Source organism: Empidonax traillii, unplaced genomic scaffold, assembly GCF_003031625.1.
Source record: "Empidonax traillii isolate 1590-97213 ecotype Southwest subspecies unplaced genomic scaffold, ASM303162v1 scaffold286:size1162393, whole genome shotgun sequence".
Lineage (NCBI taxonomy): Eukaryota > Metazoa > Chordata > Aves > Passeriformes > Tyrannidae > Empidonax > Empidonax traillii.
The window spans coordinates 554,143-564,959 of NW_020955479.1; positions in this window are offsets into that span (position 1 = coordinate 554,143).

A 10,817-nucleotide genomic window follows, 5' to 3' on the forward strand; every position below is an offset into this window, starting at 1 on the left:
CCGTTAAGGGCACATTCACACCTCTTTTCCTTGCCTTGTCTCCCCTTTATTCTTATGAAGCTCTCATTGATTATTGCCCTTAAATTCCTCAGTCCGGTCATAGATAAAAGGATAACCACTTCAAAGCAAAGTGTTAAGAGTTTAACCTCGAGCTAAAAGAGTGGACAACAAGGTAATTGAGGGTAATAACTGATCACAGACCTACTTTCAAAGGCACATGCAAGCCTCACTTTCAGATGGCTTTAATTTTATTAACATTTGTAGCAGCTCTAGATGCTTTTGAATCATTACAAACTTCAAAGCTTGAGGTAACACTCCAAATGGAGAACCTGACACCAGGTTTTTTGTTCAGACCCACATCATATTGATAGTCTCTGTTGCAAGCATGTAACATCTCTTCTCAAACTATAAAAACCTAGATGAGGAAAATATTGCCAATAGAGAAGATCAAAGCCTGAACCTCCCTTTGAATGATCCCAAAGAAGTCAAAACAGAGAACAACATGGGAAAAAAAAATTGCATCTATATTATTCCAACTGTCTTTATCCGTATTTAAACTTTTCTGCCAAGGCAGATGAGGATGGGTAATTCTCCCTGAGTTTTATCAAACTATTTGGTTAATCCTCTGTTTCTCTTTGGGCATTTGGAGCTGGTCCTTTTGCTCTCTGTGGCATCTAAACCCGAGAATTTGGAAACAGCACAGAGAGGAACAGCCCTGACTCAGCTGGGAGGGGGAGCCAGGCGAGGTAAACCTAAAAAATACATTTATAAACTGAAAACAGGGAAACTGAAATGAAAACTATAAAAACGCTCAGAATCCTCTCATCTCCAACCCCTGATAGTTGTAGGAGAAAAGGTCATCTGTGGATGTTGAGCTGTTTTACAGCCCAATGGGGGTCAGTGCCCCCGTGCCAGGGGATGTGCCCGTGGTCACCCCGGGCTGGGTTTGCTGGTGCAGCCATGCAGCTCCTTGTGCTTTATCCCAGTGCAGCCATTCCAGGGGCCACACGGTGAATCAGCCCAGGAATTGATCCAGGGTATAAATAGCCATTTTCTTTGTCTATTTTTTTGTGTGGGGAAGGGTTATTTTTAACTGGGTGAGTTCCCTGAGCTAATGCACGAGGCATTCACAATGAAGGGGGTGGCCCAAGGAAACGGGCTGGCCCTGCTGCCAAAAATCACATCCCTGCTCCCCTCTACAGAGGGGCTGCTGCCACTTCAGCTGGTGGCCAGGCTTTCTGAAACTTCAGGTGGTCAGGTAGAACCTCCCCTGCTGCTTCAGCCTCTGTAAAGTCACCAAGGGAAGAAAAATCGCTTGGATTTTTTTTCTTACTGGTTTATAGTGGTGTCCAGCAGGTTTTATAGTGGTGCCATCCTTTCCTCCTGATTTGCATCGGTGCAACAGCAGCATTAGGCAGGTTATTATTTTGGTGCACTCCAGGGCAAAGGGCTGGGTTTGACCCCAGGGGGTTTAACAACATCTCAGGTGTGACTGTGACTGGTCCAGTGGTCCTGGAATCATGGAATGGTCTGGATTGGAAGGGACCTCAAAGACCATCCCATTCCAACCCCCTGCAATGGGCAGGGACACCTTCCACTAGATCAGGTTGCTCAGAGCTCCGTCCAACCTGGCCCTGAACACCTCCAGGGGCGTGGTGGTCCTCCTGTGACAGCCCACCCTTGCTCACAGCTCCCACTGCTCCAGTTTGGGAATGCTGAGCCATCCCATTTGGAGCACTGGGTCTTTATCCAGGCTCTTGATGGCTGACCCTGGGTATGTGGCCCACGGGTTTTTGTCGTCCCTCTTGCAGCCACACGTGACAGACCAACATTCCCAGTGCTGGCTGGTGTCAGGTGTGTCACAGGAGAGCCTCATTATCCACGTTCACTTCAATAGCAGATGTCAACGTGTATGAGCCTGTGGAAACCACATACTTTAAAATGTATTAAATAGCCCTGTTTTGAGCCTGCACTGATATTACATTCTTTATGAACTGAAATCAATTTAATATAAGCTGCTCTCTGTGTTCTCAGGTTAGGCACAGGCCTGTGTAATGAAAGGACAATGGTGCATTGCTCAAATCTATGGAATTTCTCTGACTTTATTGTCTAAAGTTATGGCTAGAAGAATAATCAGCTATTTCAGCGTTTTCTGTTGTGCTTTCAATGAGTCCATTATCAGTTGCACAGACGGGGTGGATAAATGGGATCCAGCACTAAAACACGGGTTACAGATGCCCAAGGCAAGCCCTGACTCGCAGACCTGGAGCTGCACAAAGTGTGCTCAGAAATCGCTGCCCCTGTGGCCAGTTTGTTTCTGCCTTTCCCCCCCCCCAACTTGGAGCTGCCACCCTGAGGACCAGCATCCCACCTGCACATCCTGCACAGGGATGGAGCAGGAGGTGCCCTGTTTTCCTGGCAGCTGGCCATCACCTCAGTGGGCTTTAAGGGGGAGAGGCATCTCATGGCAGTGCTCTTGTTTAATTTAGTCAGCCAGGCATGGGATGGGGACCACCATCATCTCCCTGGGGCAAAACTCTTGTTTCCACGATGCCACTTCCAAGCAAACCCGTGATTAAGATGATGGGAGTTCTTCTCCTTCCAGCTTGCAAGGGGCTTGTATGGAAGTTTTTATTTACAGTGATGGGACTTAAGTGCACAGAGGTAAATAGACCCTAACTATATCACCAACAAAGCCCTCAGAACCAGGGATTTTTGTAATTGGGAACTACTGCAGCAGCATAGTTGTCCTGTAACTCTGTCTTGCCCATGGGACGATTTCAGCTTTTACTGCTTTCTGGGAGTTTTTAGAGCTTTCCCCAGGTGGAAATGTTCCCATTACCAACCAAACTCATCTCAGGAAGCAGCTGGGATTTAGAAGGTGACAGCAACCTCCTGCTTATGGGGAGAAAGGATACTGGGTAAACAATTTCCAGGCTTCTATGAAAGGATTAGAAAGCATAGACAACAAAAGAAAAAAATACTGAAATAATATTTTGGTGGTCTCTCCCACAACATGCTGATTTCTACTGAACAGAAAATATCATTAATGAAATATATATATATGTCCAAGCACCCATTTTTGGGTCTAGGCTGGTCAGTGAGTGACCTCACTGTCACTAAGTTTCATTTACTTTTAAGGAAAAGAGGAAACAAAGCTGCCAATATTTATTGTTTAACCTTTCTTGAAAGGATTACGGTGGAGGTTCCCACAGCGGAAGAAAACACCTTTTCATACAATCAATAGGGCTTTGGCAGGGGAAGATATGACCTACTAAAATAAATGTAGGTAGATTAGGAGAAGGGGGAGCAGTGCAATCTGATACTAGATGGAATGGGACCAAAAAACTGGTGCTGGTTTGAATGCAGGTGCTCAGGAGAGGTGACTTGCAGGGCTTTCCCTCAGTTCAAGGTGAGGAAGTAGAGCCAGCAGTGCCCTTTGTGAAGGAGAAATCCAGCCAAAGGGGTTTTTGTTGTCCTTTGGGGGACTTTGATGATTTTCTCCCCATGATGGGAAATCCCATGCCAGTTGTGTGTTCTCTTTTTTTTTTTTTTAGAACTAGCTGTCCTCTGTTTCCTCTTTTAACTAAAAAGTTCTGCCTTCTGGTTCCACTCTGGGGATACTCTTCCCAGTGTCTGGAAGGAGCTCAGACACAGGGCTTGGTTGTGCAACTTTTTTTGTGTACAGAAAGCTCCAGTGATTTTGGGGCCAGGTCTGCACCAAAGTCTGATGTGGGGATGAGACTTTCTCCGTGCAGAGTCTCCTCTCTCCAGTCTGCACTTCACACCTGGAAATACAGGCATCCCTAAAAACATTAATGCTGCTTTTGTGGCCTCAGGACTGGTCCAGCTTGTGAGAGGGCGTCCCACCCTTCACTGTCCTTAACACTGAGAATTGACTCGACAGGCAGAAACAAACCAAAGCAGGTATAATTTTAGGGCACTCAATTTTGACAGCACACCTAAAAATAACCGTGCTTAAAGGGTTTGGGGTTTTTTTATATTTCCCTGGAAGTGAAAAGTTTTATTGGACTTTATGATCTGAAAGTTTTCCACTAGTCAGGAAAGCCTGTTCCCTCCTAACCGTTGTCTCTCCTCCTGCTTTTTCCATTACCATCCTGCTTTAAGGGCTGTGTGGATCAGGATATTTGGGTCCAGGAAGTGTTTTTGGGATGCCCAGTAGCAGGAAGGGGTCAGAGTGTGCTGTGCCAGCCCAGCAAGCCCCACGCTGCACAGGAAGGGTTAAATTTCATGCTGCAGCTGCAAAGCCCAATTTCTTTATTTCCTGTTAATGACATTATTGCCTGCATAAAACCATTGAAACATGTTTCTTTCATTTGTTTAATTTCAAATTCTGAGCACACTAGCTGGAAACTATGTTTAATAGTTAAACTCAAAACATTTGGATTTCCTTCCCTCGCTGAGATTTGCAGGGAGTGCACTTCATACTTAGTTGAGTTTTCAAGGAGCCATTTTTACACAGCCCTAGAAGCCAGAAAACAAAACAGATTCTATTGCAGAATCAAGTCACACCAGTCCGGGCTGGTAACACATCATATATTTCACATCCTCTGCAGTCGTGCCAAGGTACCACCAGCCCTGACTCCTTCCCAAACTGGCCATGTTCTCCTCCAGGAGCATCCAGCCTGTGCAGAACCACAGGAGAAGGACTTCCCTGAGCATGCATGGAAAAAATGTTCCCGTTTCCATGAAAAAAATAGAATGGAATCTACCTCAGGCCTCGCTAGCGCTGATGCTCCCGTCACCTCCCCACGTGTCACACGCCAGGTTCGTGCTGCCAGCCAAGGGGGAGCACAGAGTAGGCAGGATGAGGGTGGAAGTCAGCCTCCTCAAATCTGAAGGGAAGTTCCTTAAATCCGAACCCATTTGGCAGATGGAGCTCCAGGCTGCCAGAGCCACGGTGTCTCTGTTGATGATTTTAGCAAATGGCCTCAAACTCTGGCAGTGGGGAGGGGGTTATCCTGCTCAGGGGGGATGGACACCAACAAGCAGTTGTTGTGGGGAGCTGGCTGCTTGAGTGGTGGAACGTCTAAAAGTCACTTCTTAAGCACTCATGGGATTAGTGCATGGAGGAACTGGGCTTCGAACCACTTCAGACTCAGATTCTCCCTGGCATCTCTAATGGTAATGAAGCCCAAAATCACTATTGCTTAGCAGAAGCAGCGAGTAGAGATGGAGCAGGGAGGAATGTAGCCCTGAACTGGACTTCAGGGAGTTATCACTGGCATGACAAGAGGACCACGCTCGGTGCCTCTGCCATGGCATCACGGCTGCATCCCCAGCAGCCACAGCAGTGCTCAGTTTTCCATCAAAAAAATCCATATTTGACTAAAAAATTTCAGTAGGATTTAAATTTTACCTTCAAGGGCTGTGGACAGGGATACCTTTCACTGGAGCAGGTTGCTCCAAGCCCCATCCAACCTGAACATTTCCAGGAAGGGGGAATCTTGTAGACCTGGTCTCCCTGTTGCTCGGACAGGAAGGCAGCAGCGAAAGTGATGTCTTGTTTGTGCACAGTGAGGAAGGGGTTGTGGAAAAAATAAGTCATGGGAAGTTAGTCATAAATATCCTCATTTACCTCTGTTGCCCCCACCCTCTCTTCAATCACTATTCCGGGCAGGTGAAGGAAGGAGTTCAGAAATGTTAATAGATAGCAAAGTGCTCGTGTGTGTTTTATCAGCTCTCCTGGAACGGTTAATGCTGATACGGTGCCCCTTTTAAGTCTAAAAAATCTGGCCAAGCGTGTGCAGATAGCAGGGAGTGCACTGAACAAAACATCAAGGCAAAGAGTCTGTAGGGGGGAATGGAAATGTTGAAAGGATTATAGGAGAGAAAATGTATCAGACTTATCTGGCGATACCCGGTAACAAAAGTATGTGGGTTTATGAAACGAACTTCAAATCCCATAAAACTAATTGTGTGTTTTCTTGTCTTATTTGTGAGTATCTCTGGCAGTGCTTTTTTTTCCCCCATTGGAAAAGCGTGTCTGTGTGTGGATAATACCCTGTGCCTGCAGTATGCTGAGAGATTACACAGCCAGTCGGGTTTATACCTCTTAAACTAATGATGTTAAACTAGTTTATTAAAAAAAAAAAAAAAAGGGAGAGAATAACTTCAAAGGTTCACATGTGGGTTGCAAACCTCTCATGTCTTCTGTATACAGGGCCTTCCTCTTATTTTGATCAAGACTGTTCCCAGCACTTCTGTTGAAATACTCGCAAGCCTTTGATCTCGTTATCAACATGACCACCAGTGTGGTGACAGAGGGGTGACGTCAGGCTGACTAACGCTGCTCTGGGGCTTAGATCCTACCCTCTGCAGGTCCTCCCTGGGCTCTGTGCGGGATCACAGGGGAGTTTTCCTGCTGGGGAGATCATTCAGACCCCAAAACCCCAGCCCACCGTGGCTGGCTGTGCGTTTCTCCGAGGTGGGGAGAGGGAACGGCGCTGTTTGCCCTCCTCCTGCTTGGCCAGGGAGGCAAAGGGGTGGAGTGGGGAGCAGGGAGGGGATTTGGGGGTTATTTGATGCCCAGTGGGGATTGGTGAGAGGTGTGCTTGGACAGGAGGGAGCTCAGTGTGCTTGGTTTATCTTTCCTCCTTATTTTCCGTCAACGTCCTTGGGATCTGGAAGTGTCCAAGGCCGGGTCGGCCGGGGCTTGGAGCAAGCTCGTTCTAGTGGAAGGTGTCCCTGCCCACAGCAGGGGGATGGAACTAGGTGAGCTTTCAGGTCCCTTCCAACCTAAACTGTTCTATTACTTTATGATCTTAGCGTGGTTTTAGCAGAGGAAGCACTTTTGGCGTACATTAATACAACCAGTGTCAGGAACAGCAGCAGCGTGTTCTGGCCTGATGTCAGGGGCTGGTCAGGGTGTGGGAGGCATCTCTTGGCTTTATTGGGGTTCTCCATAAGGAACTTGCTTCCCTGGTCCTCAGTGTCTCCCTGTGCACAGTGAAGGACACTGACTTTGAGCTCTGGTTCAGGACTGGTGGCTCATGAAAAGCACAATTTAGGCATTGCTATGATCTGGGGAGGCCATTTGGTTTGCTTGAGCTCCTGGTCCGCTGTCACCTCCACAAAGCCATTTACAGGGACAAACAGGACAGGTCTCAGAGCCTTCACATTCCTGGTGTCTGACTTGGTGTTCTGCAGGAAGACAACAGCCTGGAGAGACATCTCTTTTGGAGCAAGACACAGCAAAATACCTGCCCTGTGGGCAGAGAAGGAGGAGATGGAGCCAGGTTAGCAGGGTGCAGTCAGGATGAGACAGAGCCCAGGGAGTGAGGACTGGCACATCTGAGGTGCTCTCAGAGCACTCCAGGCCTTAATGGCCCCCACTGCCTTTTTCTTTCCTACTTTCTTTTCTTTTTTTTTAACTACCTGATCTAAAAAAGCTCTCAGGAAAAAAAAAAATTAATTTCTCTTTATTGTGCAGCTTCACTGTGAACTGATTCTTTTCATCTAAAATTATTCCTTTTTGGTGCCACAATCTGACTTCAAGCTTCTTTGCTGCCTGTGAACATGACACACAGCAGCAGCTAAAGAGGAGGGGACAGGCTGTGTCTGGTCTTTGCAGGGCACCAGGAGGGCTCAGCATGGCTGAGGACGCTGCTTTGGACAGCTTTTTGCAGTCTTTTTCCCCCCATTTACAGAATTTTTACCTCAAACGCAGAAGGGCTAACAAATAAAATATAAATAGTTAATTTCCCTTCCGTTCAGCCTGGGAATTCAGATTCAAGTTTAGACTGGAAAATCAGAAGGAAATTCAAAGATACTCTGCTTTCTTGATGACTGCAGCTGCTACCTGAACACAGAGATTCCCTGTAGATCTGCGAACAAGGACTTCCAGAAACTGCTAAAGATGAAGAAAACTCTGGAAGACCTTCTTGTACCTGCCACCGCCTGCCTAGTTCATGGGATTGCTTTCAAATCCCAGGCACTACGTGACTCTTCCCTGTTGGCAGGAGGAGAAAATAGACTCCCTGACTGGACATGCAGAACATGAACGGGGCCACCGCCGCTTCGGGGAGGACAGTCTGCTCCTTGGGCACTTCCACACAAAGCCACGGCCCCAGGGGCTCTCCCTCCTCTTGTTTCGTTCTCAAAGTGCCTCCCTTTTGGTGACTGGCATGGAGAGGATGGTGGGCTAGGCAGGTCTTTGGGTGGGCCGCTCTTCTGCACGTGCAATCCCCAGTAATTTGGTAATTTAAGTCCCTGGCTGAGTGGCTGGGTTGCTGTCCCAAGGCACTGGAGCAGGGCACTGCTATTGCACAACGGGATTTGGAGAAAACCAGTCGGTTAAATGACATTTTTATGAAACAGAATGAATGAGACTTAATGAGATTTTCTTCCAAAGGGGACAAGTCTGAGGTTTTCAGCCTCCATTATAATGGCCTAATTTTCTGGGCTGTAGCAGTAAATGGGACTCGGAGAGGTTTTTATCCAACATCATTTGTTTCAAAGCAAATTGTAAGGGGTAGGAGGTGGTCAAGTCACCTTCTGGTGGTTGGAGGTCCTGGGCTGGAGGTGACACTTCTGTCACCATCCCAAGGAGACACAGGCTGTTCATCCTCCCATTTCATATGTCTCAGTTGCATCTGGCACAGTGGCACATCGATATTTGGCGTCATCATCAGCAAAAATATTAGTAATTCTAATAATTCATAACTCCTTGCTGTGCCTAGAAGTGGCTTTTACTGTTCAGCTCACGGGTTTGGCAGAACATTTGCTTTCCCTTCCCAATGGCAGCCATTCCCAGGCCTGAAAAATGTGTAATTGGGCAGCAGCAACAAATTTACCCGTAAATTATTTCGTATTAGCCCAGGTTGCCCAGTCCAGGCACGGTTGTGCCGTGTGAGGCTCCCTGGTGGATTCAGCCATCCCAGGGCTGATGAAATCACAGCTTCAAAGGACACCACGTCCGGGGCCACCACAACACTCGGCCTCTTGGGTGCTTGCTTGTTGTCTTGGTGCAGACAGTGGTTTGAGCAGGGCCTGGAGGAGGAGGAACAGGAGCTTTGGAGCGTGGGGAGAAGCCAAGGACTGTGTTTAGTGATGGTGCAAACCGGCTGCTTTTCCAACAGGCCGTACAGAGGAGGGTGGGGAAGGAGCGGCACAGCTCTATGGCTGCGATCCTGGTTTCTCTCCTCACATTTAGGATCAGGTTAAGCCCCTGGCACCAGCACTGGAGCTTCCCTGGTGTGCCCACTGCGGTTCCCTGTGCCTCATCGTTTTTCGGGATTTCACTTTGCTGTGGGGATGGGGGAGGGTGCAGGGCAGGAGGGAGAGGGGGAGGCTGATGGGACCAACTGTGGTGGTAGGAGCAGGTCCCCCTTGGCTCTGATTCCTGGGGCTGGGGGTGGTTTTGCTGGCTGGAGTGGGCAGCTCTGGAGTCGGTGCTGGAACTGTGGGGACAGGGCAGTGTGGGCATGGGGAGAAGGGCTGGTACCATCACCCATGTTCAGGCACCCCAAAAGTTGTTGACTGTGAGGATGGGCAGGCCCTGGCACAGGTTGCCCAGAGAAGCTGTGGCTGCCTCATCCCTGGAAGTGTCCAAGGCCAGGTTGGACGGGGCTTGGAGCAACCTGGGCTAGTGGAAGGTGTCCCTGCCCATGGAAGAGAGTTGGGCTAGATTATCTTTGAGGTCCCTTCCAACCCAAACCATCCTGTGATTCTATAATAATGATGAAAATCAAGCCAGGCTTGATTCCACCAGCTCTGCCAGCCAGACCAAGGTGGGCTCAGATCAGCCAGGCAGCTCCTGGGGGGGAACCACCAAACCCCGGGGTCCAGCCTTGGAGCAGGCCGGGGAGGAGGAGGAGGCCAGGAGGCTCCTTGGATCTGGAGGGCAGGTTTGGGGGCCAACCCCTAATTAAAACCTTTTGTCTGAAGTTCCAAACCCTCCATTCCGTGCCTGGTTAATATTTAACAGCTGGGGCGGGAGACAGGAACACAACTGCGGGCGGGGGTTTGGCTTGGTGTGCCAGCTCTATTGCAATCAGGGATTGTTTAATTAGCCCGCAGAGCGAAAACAGGCATGCGGATTATATATATATATATATATATATATATATATATATATAATAATAATAAGGGGACCCGCCCCGTTTGTTTGTGGTGGTTTGTGTTGTTTTTTTTTTTTTTTTTCCCGAGATGAAAACTTTTCGCAAAGTTTCTAATGGCGGGGAGTAGCCCCCGCCCTGCGGCGCTGGGGCGGGGTGGGGGGAAGGGGACAGGGGATGCGCGGGGGATGCGCGGGAGATGCGCGGGGCCGTGCAGGAAAAGGGGCTCCTGCGCCTTTAAGGCGGCGGAGCGGCGGCTGCGATCGCATCCCTTTGATAAGGTCCTGGCAACTCCGTAGCCGCCGCGGGATGCCGAGGGGAAGGGGGAAAAAAAAAAAACCAAAAAAACACACCACCACCAAAAACAAATCCCGTCCCCCAAAACTATATGTGATAATTTTATTTGAGTCGCCAGCGGTGATATCCGCGCACCCCCTCCCGCCCCCGCGGGGAGTGAAGCATCCCCCGCACCGGTGCTACCGCGGGGGATGGAGCAGCGTGAGGTGTGTGTGTAGGGGGTGGTGGTGTGAGGTGTGTGCTCCCCGCGCTTCCCCCCGTCTCTCTTTTAATTTTTAAAATTGTTTCTGGCCTGTTTTTACACCTTTTTTCTTTTTTTTTTTTTTTTTTAAAGTGCGCTACCTCCCTTGCAGGACCGCTCGGCCGGGCTGCGCTTTGATGCCGCGGGGGGAGCCCGGGGCGGGGGGCGGAGGAAGGGAGGGGGGGGGCGGGACCTGCGCT